At 37.3% G+C, this 19500-nt stretch overlaps 1 protein-coding gene across 6 annotated transcripts in view; it reads right to left on the reverse strand.

Moving 5' to 3' along the window:
• The window catches only part of BNC2 (basonuclin zinc finger protein 2), a 437236-nt gene that overhangs the window by 101457 nt on the left and 316279 nt on the right, over positions 1-19500 (reverse strand). The gene's annotated exons all lie outside the window — the stretch shown is intronic.

A 19500-nucleotide genomic window follows, 5' to 3' on the forward strand; every position in this document is an offset into this window, starting at 1 on the left:
GAGGATTTTTTTTTAATGGAGTTTAAAGCATGTGATTTATGCTTTTATGATTAAGGTGTTTTTTTTTAAAAAAAAAACATCAATCAAAGTTAGATAATTATTTAGCTGCCAAATATTCCTGATTATGCCACAAATGGAGATGGGTTGGTATGGCTTTCATTATAACCAACAATTTTAAAATAATTAGGTTTCATGGATTTCAGTGGTGAATATTTAAGCATTTAATTTAATTCTAATTGGAACAAATGCAATTTAAAAACATAAATTGTGCTACAGTATGCCATCAATTTCTTAAAAGGTAGGTTTAAATGCGAAACATATTTCTCTATTAGATTTTTATTGCTCCTTTATTACTGTATAAGTAATTCAAGGTGGTGAATGTACGCAATGCCCATACATTTCTTAAATCTCTTGCATCATCATCATCATCATTTTTCAACACATAATTTACAATAGAATGGCTAACATATTGTTTTGTTACTTCTACTGATGGTGTGTTAAAAACTCATTGTATCAGATCAATGGCACGCAGGCTAATACAAATCAGGCAGAATTGTCAGCATCACTGTAAAGTATTGGGCAGGCAAATTTCAGAACAATGAAGCAGTTGCAATATTTTTACCAAAACAAATGCAAAGAGTATACAATAAAGAAAACATAAGAACTTGCCCTACAACCAACCTCGGAGGCATGGAATATCCAAAGGGATATGGTAATGCTCTTTAAATTAGGTTCAGATAAAAAATACTACAAATAGCACATACATACAAAAGAAAAAGAAAAAAACCCAGAACAAATAACGCCTACAAAATATCAAACCAAGCAAACCGCAAACAAAATATCAGGATCTATTATGTGAAACTACAAAGTTTTGTAAAACACACGACTGTTTGATTATTGTATAACCTTGTTAAGATTGTTAAGACCTCATTTTCTTCAAGGTAGAGATATATCTGGAAGAATAATATCCAGATATTAGCATTCGGTTTTGTGTTGCCAGATCACTAAGGGTTAATACAATAACACATGTGAGATAGCGTACAGACTTTCTTCTTGCCCTTGGTAAATTCTAGCATGATCAATGTTTTTGGCATTTAGGGTAATATACATCTGGCACACACATCTCTTGGCATCTGAGTTAACACTGAACTTATCCAACATCACTTAACAAACTGGCTTTTTTTTATTTCCAAAAGAAAGTTCTTCCAGCAGGATTTATTCCCACAACTATTGAAGCATGATACTGTGTTGTACTTTACAGATTTTAAAAATTTCGAATGGGTAGCATGTTTGTTCTTTAGCTGTTAGAGAAAGTCCATATGTTTCGGTTGCTTTTGTGGTCAGGAAATGCCATGGCAGAAGATAACATCTGTATCTATAAAAATGCTTAGAAATTGTTTAAAAGTTCCTTCATGCTCCCAATCTTATAAGAATGAATGATCATCATTAAGTTAGTTCTCTCATGGTTTCCCTGAAGCACAGAACTGCCTCTTCTTACCAATCATTCTTCACTTAGTTCAGTGATTCCAGGAGCAATTATCAATCATATCACTGTTGAGTGATGTCATGATCACCATCAAAAACCAAGCTAGCAGATCATCTTTATTTTCATCCATAGCAACAGTTTCCATACACGCAGTGGCATGCTGCTTTGGGGTAAACTTTTGATTTCTACAAGGACCAGCCATCCCTACATTTTCGAGATATAGTTTTAGAGACAACTGGTGTTTTCTCCAAAATAACTGCATTCAATCAAGAAATGCTGATAGTGTAGCATAGCCAAGGCATTATGTCTACTTTCTACTTTCTATTCAGTGGTGAAATCATTTTTTTTTTTACTACTGGTTGGTGGGCATGGTGTGGCTTGGTGGGTGTGGCAGGGGAAGGATACTGCAAAATCTCCATTCCCACCCCACTCCAGGGGAATGAATCGTCATTCCCTTTCCACTCCTGGGGGAAGGATATTGCAAAATCTCCATTCCCACCCCACTCTGGGGCCAGCCAGAGGTGGCATTTGCCAGTTCTCCGAACTACTCAAAATTTCCGCTACCGGTTCTCCAGAACCTGTCAGAACCTGCTGGATTTCATCCCTGGCTGGGACTGTTTCATTTATCTAATTTGCTTTTATAAGATAAACATATATCATAATCATTTTGTTCTGTTCTCATTTTCAGCAGAAGAAAATTCTATGAGGTGAAAGGATTCCACCTGTATGATGGAATCAAGCTTGCCAAATTTTGAGCTATGCTTGTTTATTAAATTTCAGACAGGGAAATGTTAGCAACAATTTTTGTTCAAATTTAAAATAATAATACTCCCAGCTTTGAAATAGCAATGCCACAATTATACACACTAGTGAAATCAGATTTTTTTTTAGTTGTGCCCCTCTTTCTTTCTCTATCAGTGGCCAAGAAAACAGCTTCTCTAAAATTTTTAAAGCTCCAGAGATATGGAGTGAAATCAGAGCTCTGTGGTACACAGAACTAAAATAAGGGGAAATTCAATTTATTGCTTTACTGCTGGGAATTTTAAAAATGTGTCCAAGTTACTCTATTTTATCTATAGATTTGGTATCCATTGGAAACAAATGCTTGTACCTTGTTTCTATCACACTGCAAAGGTAATCATTATTGTCTTGACTCTGCATATGATTTCCTTTATTCCTATCCAGTTCTGCCATTCTGCTCTCTGTACCGTTATTTTTTGTTTTCTTGTTTTAAACAAATGGCTCAAATGCTCACAGTCAGGAGTCAGATGATACTATTATTATTGTACAGTTTTGATATCCAAATAGCCACTATATGGGAGATAATTGTCAAAATAATCAAAATAAACATTCTCCCAATACTGGTTTATTGCCAGGATTTTAATCATTTTAATAATGTCATCTTAATCAGTTCTATCACTTCAACTCTAAGTTTCTGTATAATTCATGGGTGGTTTTTTGTTTGTTGTTTTGTAGCCAATCCAAGACAAAGTTCAACAAAGTTCAACAAAATGAAATTCAACAGTGAAAAAAGCAAGGTTCTACATTTAGGGAAGAAAAACAAAATGCACAAGTACCGTATATGTAGTACCTTGCTCAATAGTAGTAACTGTGAGAGGGATCTTGGAATCCTAGTGGACAACCATTTAGATATGAGCGTGCAGTGTGCAGCAGCTGCCAAAAAAGCCAACCCAGTTCTGGGCTGCATAAACAGAAGGATATAATCAAGATTTCGTGAAGTGTTAATACCACTTTATTATGCCTTGGTAAGGCCACACTTGGAATATTGCATTCAGTTTTGGTCGCCACGATGTAAAAAAGATGTTGAGACTCTAGAAAGAGTGCAGAGAAGAGCAACAAAGATGATTATGGGACTGGAGGCTAAAACATATGAAGAACAGTTGCGGGAACTGGGTATGTCTAGTTTGATGAAGAGAAGGACTAGAGGAGACATGATAGCAGTGTTCCAATATCTCAGGGGTTGCCACAAAGAAGAGGAAATCAAACTATTCTTCAAAGCACTTGAGGGTAGAACAAGAAGCAATGGGTGGAAACTAATTAAGGAGAGAAGCAATTTAGAACTAAGGAGAAATTTTCTGACAGTTAGAACAATTAATAAGTGGAACAACTTGCCTGCAGAAGTTGTGAATGCCCCAACACTGGAAATTTTTAAGATTTTGGATAACCATTTGTCTAAAGTGGTGTAGGGTTTCCTGCCTGGGCAGGGGGTTGGACTAGAAGACCCCCAAGGTCCCTTCCAACTCTGTTATTCTATTCTATTCTAGTTTCCTGAGTGCCTTTCCCCCCAATGGTTAATGGAAGGAGAATCCTTGCTGTTAAGGATTCAAGGACACTTTTTTTAATAAGCTAATTTTATTTCAAGAACAAGATAAGCCACTAGTAAAGAAATCAGCAATTGTCAAGTCTTAAATGCAAGTCATGTTTATAGTAAAAGCACAGCTCCAATTTTCTATGTCTTTCTATCACCCATGCACACAATAGGTTGAAAATGTCTTGCTTTTGGGTGGAAGGAGCAGTTGATACCTCTGTAATGCTGTGTAACACATTAGTTTCATCCCGGAACATCTGCTTCTTCCTTGCCTCATCTAGTCTTTATACTACCTCTCTTTCTATTTACTTTTTTCTTTACTCCCTTCTTCATGGAGGAGCTAGAACCAGTAAAACCGCTGTTACACGAACTACGCTGGTTGCCAATCTGCTTCCAGATGTTGATGATCAACAGTGAACACAAAAATATTTTAACACCAATTTGTATATATATAAAGTTGTTTCACTCTTATTTTGAACATTCAACAATAGCAAAGACAAATCCCAGGAAAAAAAAATACTGTCTCAAGATTGGCTATGGAAATGATTAGAAGGTAAGTAAAAAGACTAAAGAAAAACCTTCAAATATCTTTATGGCATGAGTCAAGATTTCTTGGGTTTTCCCCAGCTGGTTGGTAAGTTGGTTTTCCCCAGTTTACCAAGTCGGTAAGGAGCAATGGAGTAAAACAAAATGCAAGACCACAGAGCATGTAAATTCTGGCATCGGGGATGGTGTTGGTGAAAAAGTAGTATGTTCATTGTATAGTAATATACATTGTACACAATGCATCTTTGCTGTAGTTCAAAGCTATAAATGAAAAGCATCTGGGCTGACCTATATATCTACAGGGAAAAGTCTAATAAATCTGCTATACAAATATAGAAGTTATGTAGGAGAAGAATCTGGCAGAAAACCATATGTGGTGTACAACAACAAGGAGGGTGGGAGTTGTTTCTTTTGTAGAAAGCTATACGAAAACCCCTCTTTCTTTGAAGAAGAGTTGTGCTATTGCGGGCAAGGAATTCTGAAGGAAAAGCTTTATACTACAGGAGCTGCACAAGGCTGAAAAGTGGCATGCAAGTAGAAGAATGTTCTGGGTCAGTGGTGGGTTTCAGATTTTTTTACTACCGGTTCTGTGGGTGTGGCTTGGTGGGCATGGCATGGTTTGGTGGGCGTGACGGGGGAAGGATACTGTAAAATCTCCATTCCCACCCCACTCCAGGGGAAGGATACTGCAAAATCTCCATTCCCTCCCCAATCCAGGGGAAGGTAACTGCAAAATCCCCACTTCCTCCCAATCAGCTGGGACTTGGGAGGCAGAGAATAGATGGGGGTGGGGCCAGTCAGAATTTTTACTACCGGTTCTCCGAACTACTCAAAATTTCTGCTACCAGTTCTCCAGAACTGGTCAGAACGTACTGAAACCCACTTCTGGTCTGGGTTGTTGTAAGTCAACTCAGCTGCAGGCAAAAGTCCAGGCTGGGTGTCTTGCTGCTACCTTTACCTTAGAAAAGATATTGGGTCCAGCATGGCATCCATCCTTTCAGTTTGACCATTGAGAGACAGATAATAAATCCTATGCCAACACTTACCTCAAAAGGAAGATAATGAATATGCTTAAATTAGAAATGCCCTTTCTTGGATCACTGCAGGGCAAATTGGTGATCAACAGTGATCACAAATATATTTTAGATTTTTTAAAAAAATGCTTTTTCACTGTTGAACATTCAGCAATAGCAAAGACAAATCCCAGGGGAAAAAGCATACTGTCTTAAGGTTGGCTATAGAATGGTTAGAAGGTAAATAATAATAAAAAAAAAAGTAGAGAAAGAAGAAAAAACAGGGAAAGAAATTCATTTAACCCAATTCGCATGTCTATCTGACTGATTGTTTAACCGTAATTTACTTCTGTAACTATAAACTTCATCACAGAACTATCAGAATGTTTCCATTCACTAAGAACAAACAAACAAACAAAAAAGAAGCCACAAAATAATTATAAAACACATGGCACACACCACAATTGTGTTTATTTTATGACAGTTAACTTTATTTACAGTGTAATCTGGTAAGAATTAATTCTCAAAGGACTATATACAATTTGTGCCCAGGTTTTTCCCTCCTCCTAAAACCACAAACTAGAACTATGTTGTCAACCTGCATAAATAAACTATCCTAAGTAGAAGTATCTGGTTTTCTACAGACAAAATGCAATACTTTTTTAAAAAACAGATTATTATGCATTCTTGAGTGACAAAAGCTACACATTGTAATAGCAGTAAAAGCCAGACTGGTTTTCAAACCATGGCCAAGATTTGGTAGAAACATAAAATATTTAAAAAGCTTTCCTCTGTCTCTACTTTACTCTAGTTGCTCAAGAATCGCTGAAGCCTGAAAGTTTTGTACAAATCTTTTCTTTTTCTTTCTCACAAAAGTTATTATTATAGTAAAATCTTTTCAGCGGCATTTGGAAGAAAGTGAAAATTCATTTGAGGAACTGGTTCAACTGCATTAAATTTTATTAAGTTGGCTCAATATTTGAGATCGATGCATTAAGCATTGAATAGGACTAAGTTGAAGTAACAGGGCTGGGCCCCAAGGGGACTTTCAAGGACCAGGGAGGAAGAGATCCTCTGCAGTCTGGTCCACAGAAGTATCTCACTTCCCTTAACCCCTGTTCTCCTCTCCATCCATGAAATATACATGCAAGCTAGAAGGTGTGCACAATGTATTCAGGGTTTTTGTTTTTGTTTCCTGCTGATGTTAAATCTTGAATTGCATTTACAAGAAACAGAAATAATACTGCAAATGTCCCTTCGGTTCTTGCAAGGCAGAGACTACTCACTTTATTAATTACTTTCATTATTTGGTTTTCAGAGTGGAAAAATTGTACAGATAGTCCTTGCTTACCAATTGTCTCCTTCAATGACCGTTTGAAGTTATGACAGTGCTGTTTCTCAGTCACATGATCACCATTACAGGTAGTACAGTACTTGCTGTCCTCAGTTGTTTTTCTTTTCTTTCCCATTTGTAAAGGAGAAAGATGGGAGAGGAAGGGATTACAAAAGAGTAATTAGGCAAACGACGGGAAATACACAAGGATGTTTGTGTTACACGCTCCATTCTGCCTGTGCCAGTTCATTGCTTTTGATGTGTATTCCACATTTTTTGCTTTCTTGCTCTTTTGTAATCTCCAGTGAATGCAAATGCAAACATTATCATTATTTCTTTTCTTATTAATTATCCAGCAACAGGGAGAGCATTTCAAAGTATGAAACTGTTTTAGGTTTCATGCTAGCTATCCCAAAATTGGGGGGAGAATTCCAAAGCGGGTGGGTGGGTGGGGGTGGGTGGACAAAAGGAAAATAAAGTCACAATCACCTGATTTCCCATTTAGCAACCACTTCAATGAGCAACAGAGTTGCCAGTCCCAATTGTGGTAGCATAAATGAGGACTATCTGTACTTTTTGTTAATGAATTTTCCTAAGATCTGCCAAGAGTCTCGGATATAGTGATATTTTGTATTCAAATACATTGTATTCCAACATAAAATCATGGTTAAGAGATTCTCAGTCTATGGGAATTGAGGAATTAGGTTCTAGAGACTATAGTTTTTCCTCTTTTTCCACAAGCACTTTTTCCCCCAAATGGTCTCCAAAACATGTTTGATTATTTTTCACCTTTGGTCCTAGTGAATCTTGCTGGCTGAGCCTGATCTGATATAGCTTCTGAATGGCAGGATAAGAAAATTCTATTTGGTAAGTGAACATTCTTTCTGGATTATAAAGAGATAAAATATTTTTTAAAATATCTTTTTAATGATTTCTTTTTAATCATATCTATATATATCTATATCTATATCTATACATACACACACACACACATCCTGTTTCCCAAAAAATAAGACATCCGCTGATAATAAGCCCAGTCGGGCTTTTGAGCGCATGCACTAAAATAAGCCTCCCCCCGAAAATAAGCCCTCCACGAAAATATTAAAACGCAGAGCTGGAAATCAGGTAAGACAGCAAGAGGATCCCCATCTTGCTCCATGAGCCTCAAAATAATAAGACCTCCCCAAAAATAAGGCCAAGCACTTATTTCGGGGTTCAAAAAAAATGCTACCCACATACATACATACATACATACATACATACATACATACATACTCCCTCACTTTAAGCAAATTTGCTTTTTGCAAATTTACTATTTAGTGATTGATCATTTTCCTCTAAGAATTCATTTTATGCTAAAAAAAAAAAAATCACTAGCATGTAATTTGTTGCAGAGTAGTCAATACAGTGAAGTCCTGGAAACAGGCCAACCTTATTCCTGCCAAAATCATTTGAACCTTTTCCAGCCAAAACTCTTTTCTGTCTTCACTCACATATTTGTCTTTGTGCTGTACAGTTCTATTTTTTGCTAGAGAACAAGGAAGAAGCCTCTTCAAAGAATGTAGTAATCCTACACTCGGGCGTCCCCTGGGTAATGACATAGAGTCAGCTAATTTTTCCACAATGGCAGCCAGACAATCTTTGTGATCTCCAGGCTTAAAGCACATCACTATGAGAAGACCTCAGGAAAACAGTCCTTCTAAGGACTTAGCATATAGAAGTGTTGCACCAACCATCCAAATAATTCAAAACAACATAGAAGGAAAAGTACCTTAAGCTACATAAATAAATCTACTTTTACTTCTCGACTCTCATTTACGTCGTACTTGGAATTTATTGTGACTGCTTCTATCAGATCAAAATGGCCATCAACATCTTGTTCAATCTCCTGTCCAAAATGACGAGGACAAGGACCATGAAACCAAGGTGAACATATTATTATGTCATGACAAAGTTATGGCTTAGGGTGAGCTTAATCAAGTTTATTATACACAATAAAACAAAGACTATTAATAAAAATTCATAGTGCTATGAGTGTCACAGTGCTGTAAAATCCATAGTGCTCTGAAGCATCTGCCTCTTAATCTTCTATGATAACTACACATTAGAAATCCAGGTCCAAAAAAAGATGAAAAAAATTATTTCACAGTACATGAAACATACAAGGAAGACAATGTGTTTGAGTAATATAGTACTTCAAAATAAGTACTAAAAATTTATGCATGCCAATGCGTTGGGGGCACAAAATTTGACATCATAATCCTTCCTTTTTTAATTGGTTGAGCTCTCACTTTATACTTTTTCTCTCTCACACACATACATTCCCATATTTTCTACAACATGTAGAGGTTCTATACATTTAAAAAAAAAATAGGAAAGAGGAAAGAATCTTGTAATTTTAGGATTTGGCAATTATTTACTGTATACCAAAAATATAATTTTTCAGGCCCACTGACCCTTCAGAAGTATCCAGGGCAAATACTGTTGATTTAAATCTTACAAAGCAAAATGATTTTAATTACTCTATAGTATGAGCACATAAGCTTTCCATATATTCAGAATACAAGTGTTTCATTTCCTACTTCTCTTAGAGACATACTACTCAGTCTGCTTTGAGAGTGAAAGTAAGTGTTAATGACAGTTACTCCTTCTAATAAGAGACATTCACACTTCACTGTTTTTTCTTATCATTACACAAGACAGGCAATAGCATCTCACTGAAAGATTATTGCTGGAAGGAAAATGATCCCCCTCCCACCCCTAGACATCAAGGAAAAGTAAATCAATGGATGCTAGAGAGATGGCAAAAGAGTTTCTCTTAAGTCCCTTAGTAGGGGGATCTATATAGGCCAAGGTTTCATAATTAACTAAAGCCAGAACCAGTGACATGCTAAAATAAATTAAGCTAGTTCCTAACTTCAAGAATTTATAAAATAAAAAAAATAAATAAAAAAAAGCTCATGTCTATCCAAATAGTCTGACCAAAAAAACCCTCACGATGTCATTTAAGTATAAAAGTTAAGAAATCACATGATCATAATCATAAGTTTATTTGTCAAGCATATATAAGATAACAGGTAACAGTATAAACATAATTGGAATACATGAAAAGAGTAAGTAAAAAGGAATATTAGGACAGGGACAGTAGGCACGCTGGTGCACTTATGTTTTACATGACCATTTACAAAATGATCATTTACAAAATGATCGTTTCACATATATTTCTGCACTGGACCTCACCTTTAAAACATTCCAATGAAAATGGTTCATACTGGTTTTAAGGGGATTCAGATTTCCTTAGAACATATCCAGATAAAGAGTTTCCATAATGTATTCCAGTCAAAACTGAATTAGATGAGAAGCAAAACATCTTCAAGAAAAAACAAAGTCCAGTTGACTTTTGAAAAAGCACCTTTGGGTCTATTTTGCTTATATTATAAATTCAATTTCTATGTGCTAATCATATCAAAACAGCCTGATAGATTTTTCTTTTCATTTGTAAATCTATTCCTATATACCAAATTTTAGAAAAGGTAGCAAATAAAAAGTTAACTTGGTATCCAATTCCTTTTATTTTATAAAAATAGTATCATAAACCTGTACCAATATTTTTTTTCTTTGGTTTATTTTGTAATTGGGGTAAGTTATCTATTCAGATACAATGGATCCTTCCATTTTTAACTCTGGGCCCACAGTAAGACTACTTTCTAAAATTCTAAACATGGAATTATTTTAAAATAAAATTATACATTCATGTTCAGTTAGGATCCCAATAGCTGAGTAATATTGTTTTAAAAATGGCACAGGTGAGGGGGAAAAAAAAGGTAACACACATATTTTTGGTTTAAGAATGGATTTCAATAACAGGTTTTGCCCCAATAATTGGACTTTATGCTTTAGCAGTTAAAAAATACCTGAGCAGGCACTTTTGCCTCATAAATTTAAAACACATCAATGGATTGCAAGAATATTAAGGGAAAAAAATTATTAAAGGCCATGCAAGATTGAATTCAGCCCAACCCTACTTAGGGCTTTTATAATGAGCATCACTGTTTTCAGTATATATCAGGAATATTTTCAGTCATGCATGCACATTGCTATATTTTTTCAGTTTTTCAAAAGTCTTCAGCCTTAAAAGTCAACCCTCTACCTTGTATTAAATACACTACCAAAGATATTCTCAAATAGATGCAGAAAGGGGAAATCAAAGGATTATTATAGCGTAATTAAGACCTTTTTCTCCACAAAGATTTAGTATGGCGGTATGGGGGCGGGCAATGTTTTGTCTTTGTGTTTTGTTGCTTCAAGACAAAGGCATAGTTGGGTTTTTGGAGTGGATTGGAGGGTGGGTGCAGTGCCAACTTTTTCTTAGAACTATTGATGTGCCAGGAAAAAGTTCACTATTTTATAAGACCTTGTGCTATAATCTAAATCTCCAAAGAGAGCATAACAGAAACAGCTGGTATTTATAACTTGAATACTCTGGACTTCTACATATGAAAGCTTTTTAAACTTCCATTTTGGAAAAGATCACCCAATCTCTCTCGTATTTTGCAACTTTTCCAAATCCACATTAAAGGGGAGGTTTCCCCTGAGCAGTCATGTTTGACTCTAGGGGGCGTGCTCATCTCCATTTCCGAAGGCACTTCTGTGATCATGTGGCCAGCATGACTATATGCCGAGGAACACGGAACTCTGTTACCTTCCCACCGAAGAGGTACCTATTTCTCTACTCGCATTTGCATACGTTTGAACTGGCAGGTAGGCAGGAGCTGGGGCAAGTAACTGGAGCTCACCCTGTAATGCAGTGCTCAGGTCTCGAATCCAGTCTGTGAGCTTTCCAGCTGACAAGCTCAGTGTCTTTAACGGCTGAGCCATCGAGGAATGTATAAAATCATTATAACTTCTTTGGGGAGCACAATCCCACCTGAGTGTAAAACCTATTGGGAATTACATAATCACTTATTATAAAACTTTCCTGGCAGACCAGCTTTCAAAATAGTCTAAGTTGTGCTTGGATCATTTGACCCAGTCACCCACTATTGCGTATTCTGATTAGCAATAGCTATCTATTATTTCAGACAGGGATCTTTCCCATTGGAAGATTTGTGTAATTTGAATCAACATTGACATCTGGCAATTGCCTAAACAAGTCCCTGCAGTTTTCTTGGAAAGACTTCAGAAGTGTACAAGTTTGCCATTTCGTTCTTTCTAGGGCTGTGTTCTGTCCCCTCCCACGAGTGGCCTTGCAGAGGCTCAAATAGCCTGGCAGTAACAAACGCAGGCTAGAGAGACTGAAGCTGGCCCTTTAATAAATAGTTCTCTTCCAAAGAGTATATCAGTCCAATAGTTACCGGGCAATGTTCCAAAGGTCTTGGCAGACGGCCAGCAGGCTAATGCAGGAATGCAGACTCTTGTCAAAAAAACCTCCAAACTAACAGTTGTAAATCCACTGCATCCAAAACGCCAACAAATTGTACACCACGCCTTTCCAGCCCAGTCACACCCCTTTTATATTTTGTAGGGTGTGGCCCTACGTCTCCTGACCACACCTCTTGGGACGTGGCAATAGCTGTTCTCTACGACGTCTCCTATGTCTCTCTCTTGCATCCAATAGGGGTTCCCCCTCGTCGTTACCGGCCTCTGGTTCCTCCTCAATTTGGCTGGGGTCCAGAGGCACGTCAGCAACTGTCAGTTCTTGCTGACTCACCAGTGAAGACGGCTCCTCCGGCACATAGCTCGTGACAGCTTCAGCATGAGAAAATAAATCAGCCTCTGGGGCCGGGGTCACAACAGGCTGAGAGAAAGGGACTGGACCAAAGCCATACAGGACTAGAACTCATAGTTTCCCAGTTTCTAACCTGGTACCTTAACCACTATACTACATTGGCTTTCATTAGAATATATCTCAGAGTAATACAAATAAGAGACTTTACACTGACCTTCATTCCTTCTTTGGTGAATGGAATTTTGTATAAAGCAGCAATGTAAAGTTATTTATTAATTACTTATTAAATCTATATGTCACCCATCTCACTATCGAAGCAACTCTGGATGGCTATGTTCCTGTTTTATTAGCTTTTGCTTAAATTTAAGAAAATGTGTATGTGTAAACCTAGTTTTACTAAAATTTAAAGCTCTGCCAATGCTCAAACAACTGAGGATTTTGGGTCTGCTTTGAGAGTTTAATTGAATGAAAAAATAAGCCAATGATAAGTAACTATAATAAATGAACAGTTTGGTGTATGATTTATAGATGTGCAACCTTCGCTCACCGCTTTTAAAAAGAATAAAATATAGCAAACATTCATAATAGTGGAACTTCATTTTTTTTTTTGCACATTTTTCTCTGCAGGCATACACCAATATGATTCTTTTTTTCCCCAAACTGCTCATGAAGAATATTTGAGAACATAAGTAATAACTGCACTTACCTTGGTCACTTACCATATTCCTTCGTTTGCCCAGCAAATCTGCCTGCAAGCCAGCTGCTAACCAAGTTAATATGTGGTAAGCCTTCTATAGCTGTTTTAACTTGCCTTGATAATTATTCTCTTTTTCAACTGAATTAATATTCCACACAGAGTTACTGCATCTAATAATCATTCTGAAGCCTTGAAGGCTACAGTATGATTTAACTTTACCCGGATAAACTGACCTCTAACCTCATGGTGTTTTGTAGAGCTTTGCACTGCTCAGCTGTGTGACTCATGGTTGATAACTTTGCCTTGTAGACATTACCACAAAGATGAGAGAACAGCTTACTTGTGGATTCATTCCACAGTGCAGTTGTAACTTTTAAAGCATGCTAGAAAAAGGCCCAGGGAAAATCAGCTCCTTACCACTGCATTGTCTATACTGATCTCTTAGAAAAAGACACAGGATGTAAAAGTAACAGTTCAGCTCACATACAGGTACTCCTTGAAGTATGGCCCTGACAGAGCCCAAAATTTCTTTTGCAAAGCAAGACAGTTGTTAAGTGAGGTTTGCATTTAATGACCTTTCTTGCCATTTAATGACCTTTCTTGCCACAGTTGTTCAGTGAATCTATGCAGTTGATAAGTTAGTAACACAGTTGTTAAATGACTCTGGCTTCCCCATTGACTTTGCTCGCCAAAGATGATCACGTGACCCCTGGTCCCTGCAACCGTCATAAATACATGCCAGTTGCCAAGCATCGGAATTTGGATCACATGATCAGCTGGAGAAGCTGCAATAATCGTAAGTGTGAAAAATAGTCACAAGTCACTTTTTTTCAGTGCCATTGTAACTTTGAACAGTCACCAAATGGATGGTTGTAAGTCATGGACTAGGTGTATTGGGGAACTTTTGGAAGGTTCACGGGTGTGGGATAATGTATTCAAACACCTAAATATTGCTAAAATGGTATAAAATTTTAAGATGCCTTCAAAGTACCATCTTGCCTATTTTTCTTGAAAGAAATTAACTCAGCTACCTGTCTGCAAATCTACCCATCTCATGCACAGCCATTCTAATAGGTCCGTGATGGCAGACTTATGGCACGCAGAGCCCTCTTTGCGGGCACACAAGCCATCGCCCAGCTCAGCTCCACTGCGCATGCGTGCGCGCCTCCCACTGGCCAGCTGATTATTGGGTCTATGTTGCACATGCGTGGGGTGCATGCTGGAGACGCACTCACATGCCCGGGATCGCGCATGCATGTGCGGGGTGGGGGGTTGTGTGCATATTGGGGGGGCGCCCCACCCACCCATGTCCCATTTTTGTTCCCAGGAGGCTGCAGGGAGGCCTACTAAGCCCAAAACAGGACGCAGAAGGGTCACACGTGCATGCTCAGGGGGAGCACAGGGGGGTTGCGTGCACATGCGTGGGGGTGTGGAGCACGGGGATGATTGTGTGCGCATGCACAGGGGGGTGGGGGTTCAGGGGGATGTTGCTTATGCATTGCATTTCGGGTGTGGGCATGTGTGTGAATTGTTGTGCACGTGCACACACTCTTTTGGCATATGATGGTGAAAAGGTCAGCCATCACTGTAATAGGTATCTTAAAAATAAAGTATTGGCTTGTTCCTGCAACATTTGCTCAGTTCAAGCTTCTTTTTCCACGCAGGAGTTACAGAATATAACCTTGGAGTGTTGAACTTTTCTTCTGGAAAAAAAAAATGGCATTTTTAAAGCCTGTATAAAAATCAAATCCATTTATCAGGATACTAGTTTTTTCTTTCACCTTTTAAGCAACAATTATTCAGGCCCTAAGAATTTATAATGCACAAGCACACATGGCATTGTTTAAGAGAAAAATGTACATCTGTGAGCAGAAGGGATATATTTGAACCTAAAGTGTATGGGAATGCACCTATCTATGTTTTCACACAATGAAAAAAGAGTTACACATAATATTATGTGTAAACAACTGCCAACTGATTAAAGGCTGGAAAGGTTATTAATAAAGTATTCCCTCTAACGTGCTTATTAGTTTTTATGAGATAAGCTCAGCTCATCCAAAACTGAGAGATATAATTGTGGAATTAGGATAAAAACAAAAGGCAAATGTTATTTTGAACAAACCAGTCATTTGATCTTTATGGTGAAACTAGTACCCTTATTCTAAGATTACAGTCCACTGATTGCAGTTTCACTTTTACTAAAAAAAAAATAAATAATCCGATTTGGAATACATAAAAGAGTATAGAACAAAAACCAGGCTATGTCAATCTTAGTAAAATGTCATGGAGTTAAATACACCTCAACATGCTTCTCCAACAGATCAAAAGTGTGCTTTCTGAAGAAGTGGGACCTATCCCTCTATATTATATTTTGGAGATATGCATTTAAAGCTATTGTTAGCGAGCTATGTAATTGAGTTTTTAATCTCCCTTCATCCAGTGAACTAGCAACTTGGCATGTTACATACAACATCACCAGAGCATTGCTCCTTTTCTTAATTTGTCTTTCTAAATATAAATCGATCAGAAATATTTTCTTTAAACAAAAAAAGGCTTCCTAACTCATAACAAATTCTGGTCTGCTTCTTATACAGGAGCAACAAATCAAACACTTATATCAACATCTAATAGTAGACCATGGATTAGGAATCAACAAATAGCAATGAGAAGGCTCTTCAGCAAACTATAACACTGGGGCAAACAGACTTCACCAATAATCCTTATGAGTAAATAAAGTTTCTCTCAAGTTGAACTTGATCCCTGGTAGAGTTTTTGGGGTTTTGTTTTTTTTTTGCCAATAGCAGTGAAGTGGCTTACCATTTATTCCTTCAGGATGTTTTTCCAATTTCTCTAGTTTTCATGTCAAAATTATAATCCTGATATTTTTCTGGTGATCCCCTATCTAAGAATGTGTGCATGTGTGTCTTTATTTATTGGACCTATATGATATTCTAATCACAGATGACTCTAAGTGGCATACATGGCCAATAAAATAGTTAAAAACAAAATATATAATAAAATACCATCAGCATTGCTAATAATGCTGTACCCTGCAACACTCTTCTTTGTAGAAAGGACTAAGGAGAGTATCTCAAATCCCAGATGCATGCTTGAGAAGCTAAGGTTAAATTGCTGTTTGAAAACCCAGAAGTCAATGTAGAATCCGAACTTCCATTCTAGAGAACGTAAATTATTCTACAGCTGACAGTCCTCAGCAAGAGACCTGGAGAGTTATCTTTCTTCCAAATCTTAATGATGGGCAGAAACCATACATATATTCAAATCTTAAGCCATGTGGGACAGTAACATTAACAACCAACACTTTGAATTGCATCTGGAAACAAACTGGTAACTAGAACCCATAAGTTTCTGAATTGGCGGACGTTTCTGGGTGGTTTTCATGGCAGCCCAATTAAAAGTAGTCCACCTATGAGATGATAGGCATGTGGGACAGTGATCAGACTCCTGGTCCATCAGTTGCAACAAGATGGAACGTACAAAGGTTCTCCTAGCTTCAGTTGCTACCTTTGAGCAGAAGCTGTCGATACAGGAGGACCCACAGATTATGAACTGATTCTGCCTGGGAAGCATGACCTTATTCAGAATTAAAAATATACTAATCAAGTCTGCCCATGGTCAAATTTTTTTAGATCAATCAAGAGCACCTCCTCCACTAATTCCTTCTTGGTAGTGTTCCTGTTTTATACATAGCTTTCGTGTAAACAGGAATAGAAGTCATTGAATGAGAAACTACAGAAACCTCCATACTTGAGTAGCAGAAGTTTAAACAATATATTACTGCTCTTTTTAAAAAAGATATGAGAAGAGAAGAGAAGAGAAGAGAAGAGAAGAGAAGAGAAGAGAAGAGAAGAGAATTTTTTATTGGCCAAGTGTGATTGGACACACAAGGAATTTGTCTTGGTGCATATGCTCTCAATGTACATAAAAGAAAAGATACGTTCATCTTATTGAAGACATCTAGTCATTATCAGTTCAAACATAACCCTAAACCGTAGCTAATGAAGTCGTCTTATTTTCAGTAAAACACATAGACTGCATTCCAATGATGCACCCTTAGTTAATTGTAGTTGGGATGTGAATGTGCCAGAGGTTTGTTTTTTGAGTTTAGGCTTGCAAATATAGCTTGTTTATAAATTTCCGTGTCATCCAATGGCTTATTTCGGCCAGAATAAGCTAGAAAAAGGACCAATGTTTTATTTTAATCTTTTTCTGGATTATTCTGCTTAGAAGTAACTACTGCACTCTATTTGGATGACAAGGTAACTTAAAAATAAGCCAAGGGCACTTGTAGCTAAAACATAGTTGGCCAAATTGTTCAAACTGAACCAGTTTAAAGCTCAGGCTACAGACTAAACTGCAGATAATCTAAAACAGAAGTTTTCAATTTCTACCACGTACATGTATTACGGCAAAGCATGCAAGCTTAGAGAGATGCTTATTTCTGAAACATTAAACCATGGTTTTACATTACCTCCAAACACAGTGATTATTTAAACACAGGATGTTATTGTTTTTGCAATCACTATGTTCTGTTTAAAAATATAATATGCAATTATAGATAATAATTTGATTATTTTGCTTTCCTTTGAGCATCCAGTTTTATATGTGAGTACCTGAAGTTAATTTCAAAAATGCCAATTCACAATTTGGCTAAAGTTGGTGTTTTTCCATTTAGTATACAGTATTGTGGGATTTTAACAATGTAGGCTTATGCATACCTAATCAGAAGACCAGTGAGGCTTTCAGGTAACTATGTACACAAATGCATCCTAAATCTTTCTTGCATACTTTATAAATGAGGGCAATCAGTTTCCAGCCATCACATTTATGCTTAAAGGATAAGTAACCAGGACATTCAAATAGAAAACAATTGTGGCATAATCCATATCTCAGACAATAGCCAATAAATGTTGTTCATTACTTTCCCTGATGTAAACTATTCTGAAAATCCTACAGTTAAAAATGAATAATCTTCATAAATGGATTTATTAGAAGGACAGTGTTTAGCTAACTCTATCCTTTTTGATTTACTGTTTTAAATAATATTTATTTTCAATTCAAGTGGGAGGTCTAGGAATAGTACTAATTTCAGAATGAAACATTGAAATCCTAAAAGTGCTTGTAAGTCATATAACTCTTGCTATGCAGTAAAAATGTACAAGAGAAATGTTTTGGAGAACTTTTAAAACTACAGGTAGTTCCCGACCAGGGGTGGGTTCTAAAAATTTTTACTACCGGTTCTGTGGGCATGGCTTATTTTGTAGGCATGGTTTGATGGTCACGTGACAATTCTTTAGGATTTAGCAGAGGTACTGGTCTACTAGGCTTTTAACTGCTTGCACAGCCATACCGGTCTACCCATTTGTTTTTGGAGCGTTCCGGTCTACTATTTGTTTTTGGAGCGCACTGGTCTACCATCACACTGCCTTTTACCACTGATCAGCTGTAGGGTCGCCCTTTGAAGCGCCACGGCAAGAGTTTAAACAGTTTTTTTTCCTTCTAGCCGATCAGCTGGGACTCGGGAGGCAGCGAATAGATTGGGGGCGGAGCCAGGCAGAGGTGGTATTTATTAGTTCTCCGAACTACTCAAAATTTTCACTACCAGTTCACAAGAACCGAGGAGAACGGTAGCAACCCACCACTGTTCCCGACTTACAACAGTTCATTTAGTGACCATTCAAAGTTACAACGGCACTGAAAAAAGTGAGTTATGACCATTTTTCACACTTACAACTGTTATAGCATCCCTATGGACAAGTGATCAAAATTCAGACACTTGGCAACTGGCTCATATTTATAACGATCCTTGGGTCATGCGATCAACTTTTGCGATCTTCTGACAAGCAAAGTCAACGGAAGCCAGATTCACTTAATAACCATGAATGAAGGCAAATATATGTGTGTCAGGATAAAGCTACAGGATTCAATCTGGGTCAGTCATTGGGACCAGAGGTTTAATCTTCTGAGCTTTCAGACTTGTGATGGAGCCCATCTGCTAGAGAGAAGCTCCCTGAAAATGGGCTCCAACGTAAGTCCGAAAGCTCGGAAGACAAAACCTCTGGTCCAGGTGACTGACCCAGATTAGATCCTGCAATTTAATAACCATGTTACTAATTTACCAGCTAAAGTGATTCAGTTAACAACCGTAGCAAGAAAAATCTTAAAATGGGGCAAAATTTACTTTAACTATTGTCTCACTTAGCAACAGAAAGTTTGGACTTGATTATGCTCGTAAATCAAGGGCTACCTGTATTCAGGAAAAAAACACATTTTGGAAACATTGTTTCTCCTCAATTCCAGTAACATACAACATATCTAATACATTATAAGGGAGACACTGAACAAAG

This window comes from Pantherophis guttatus, chromosome 2 (assembly GCF_059756535.1).
Source record: "Pantherophis guttatus breed Tessera chromosome 2, ASM5975653v1, whole genome shotgun sequence".
Classification (NCBI taxonomy): Eukaryota; Metazoa; Chordata; class Lepidosauria; order Squamata; family Colubridae; genus Pantherophis; species Pantherophis guttatus.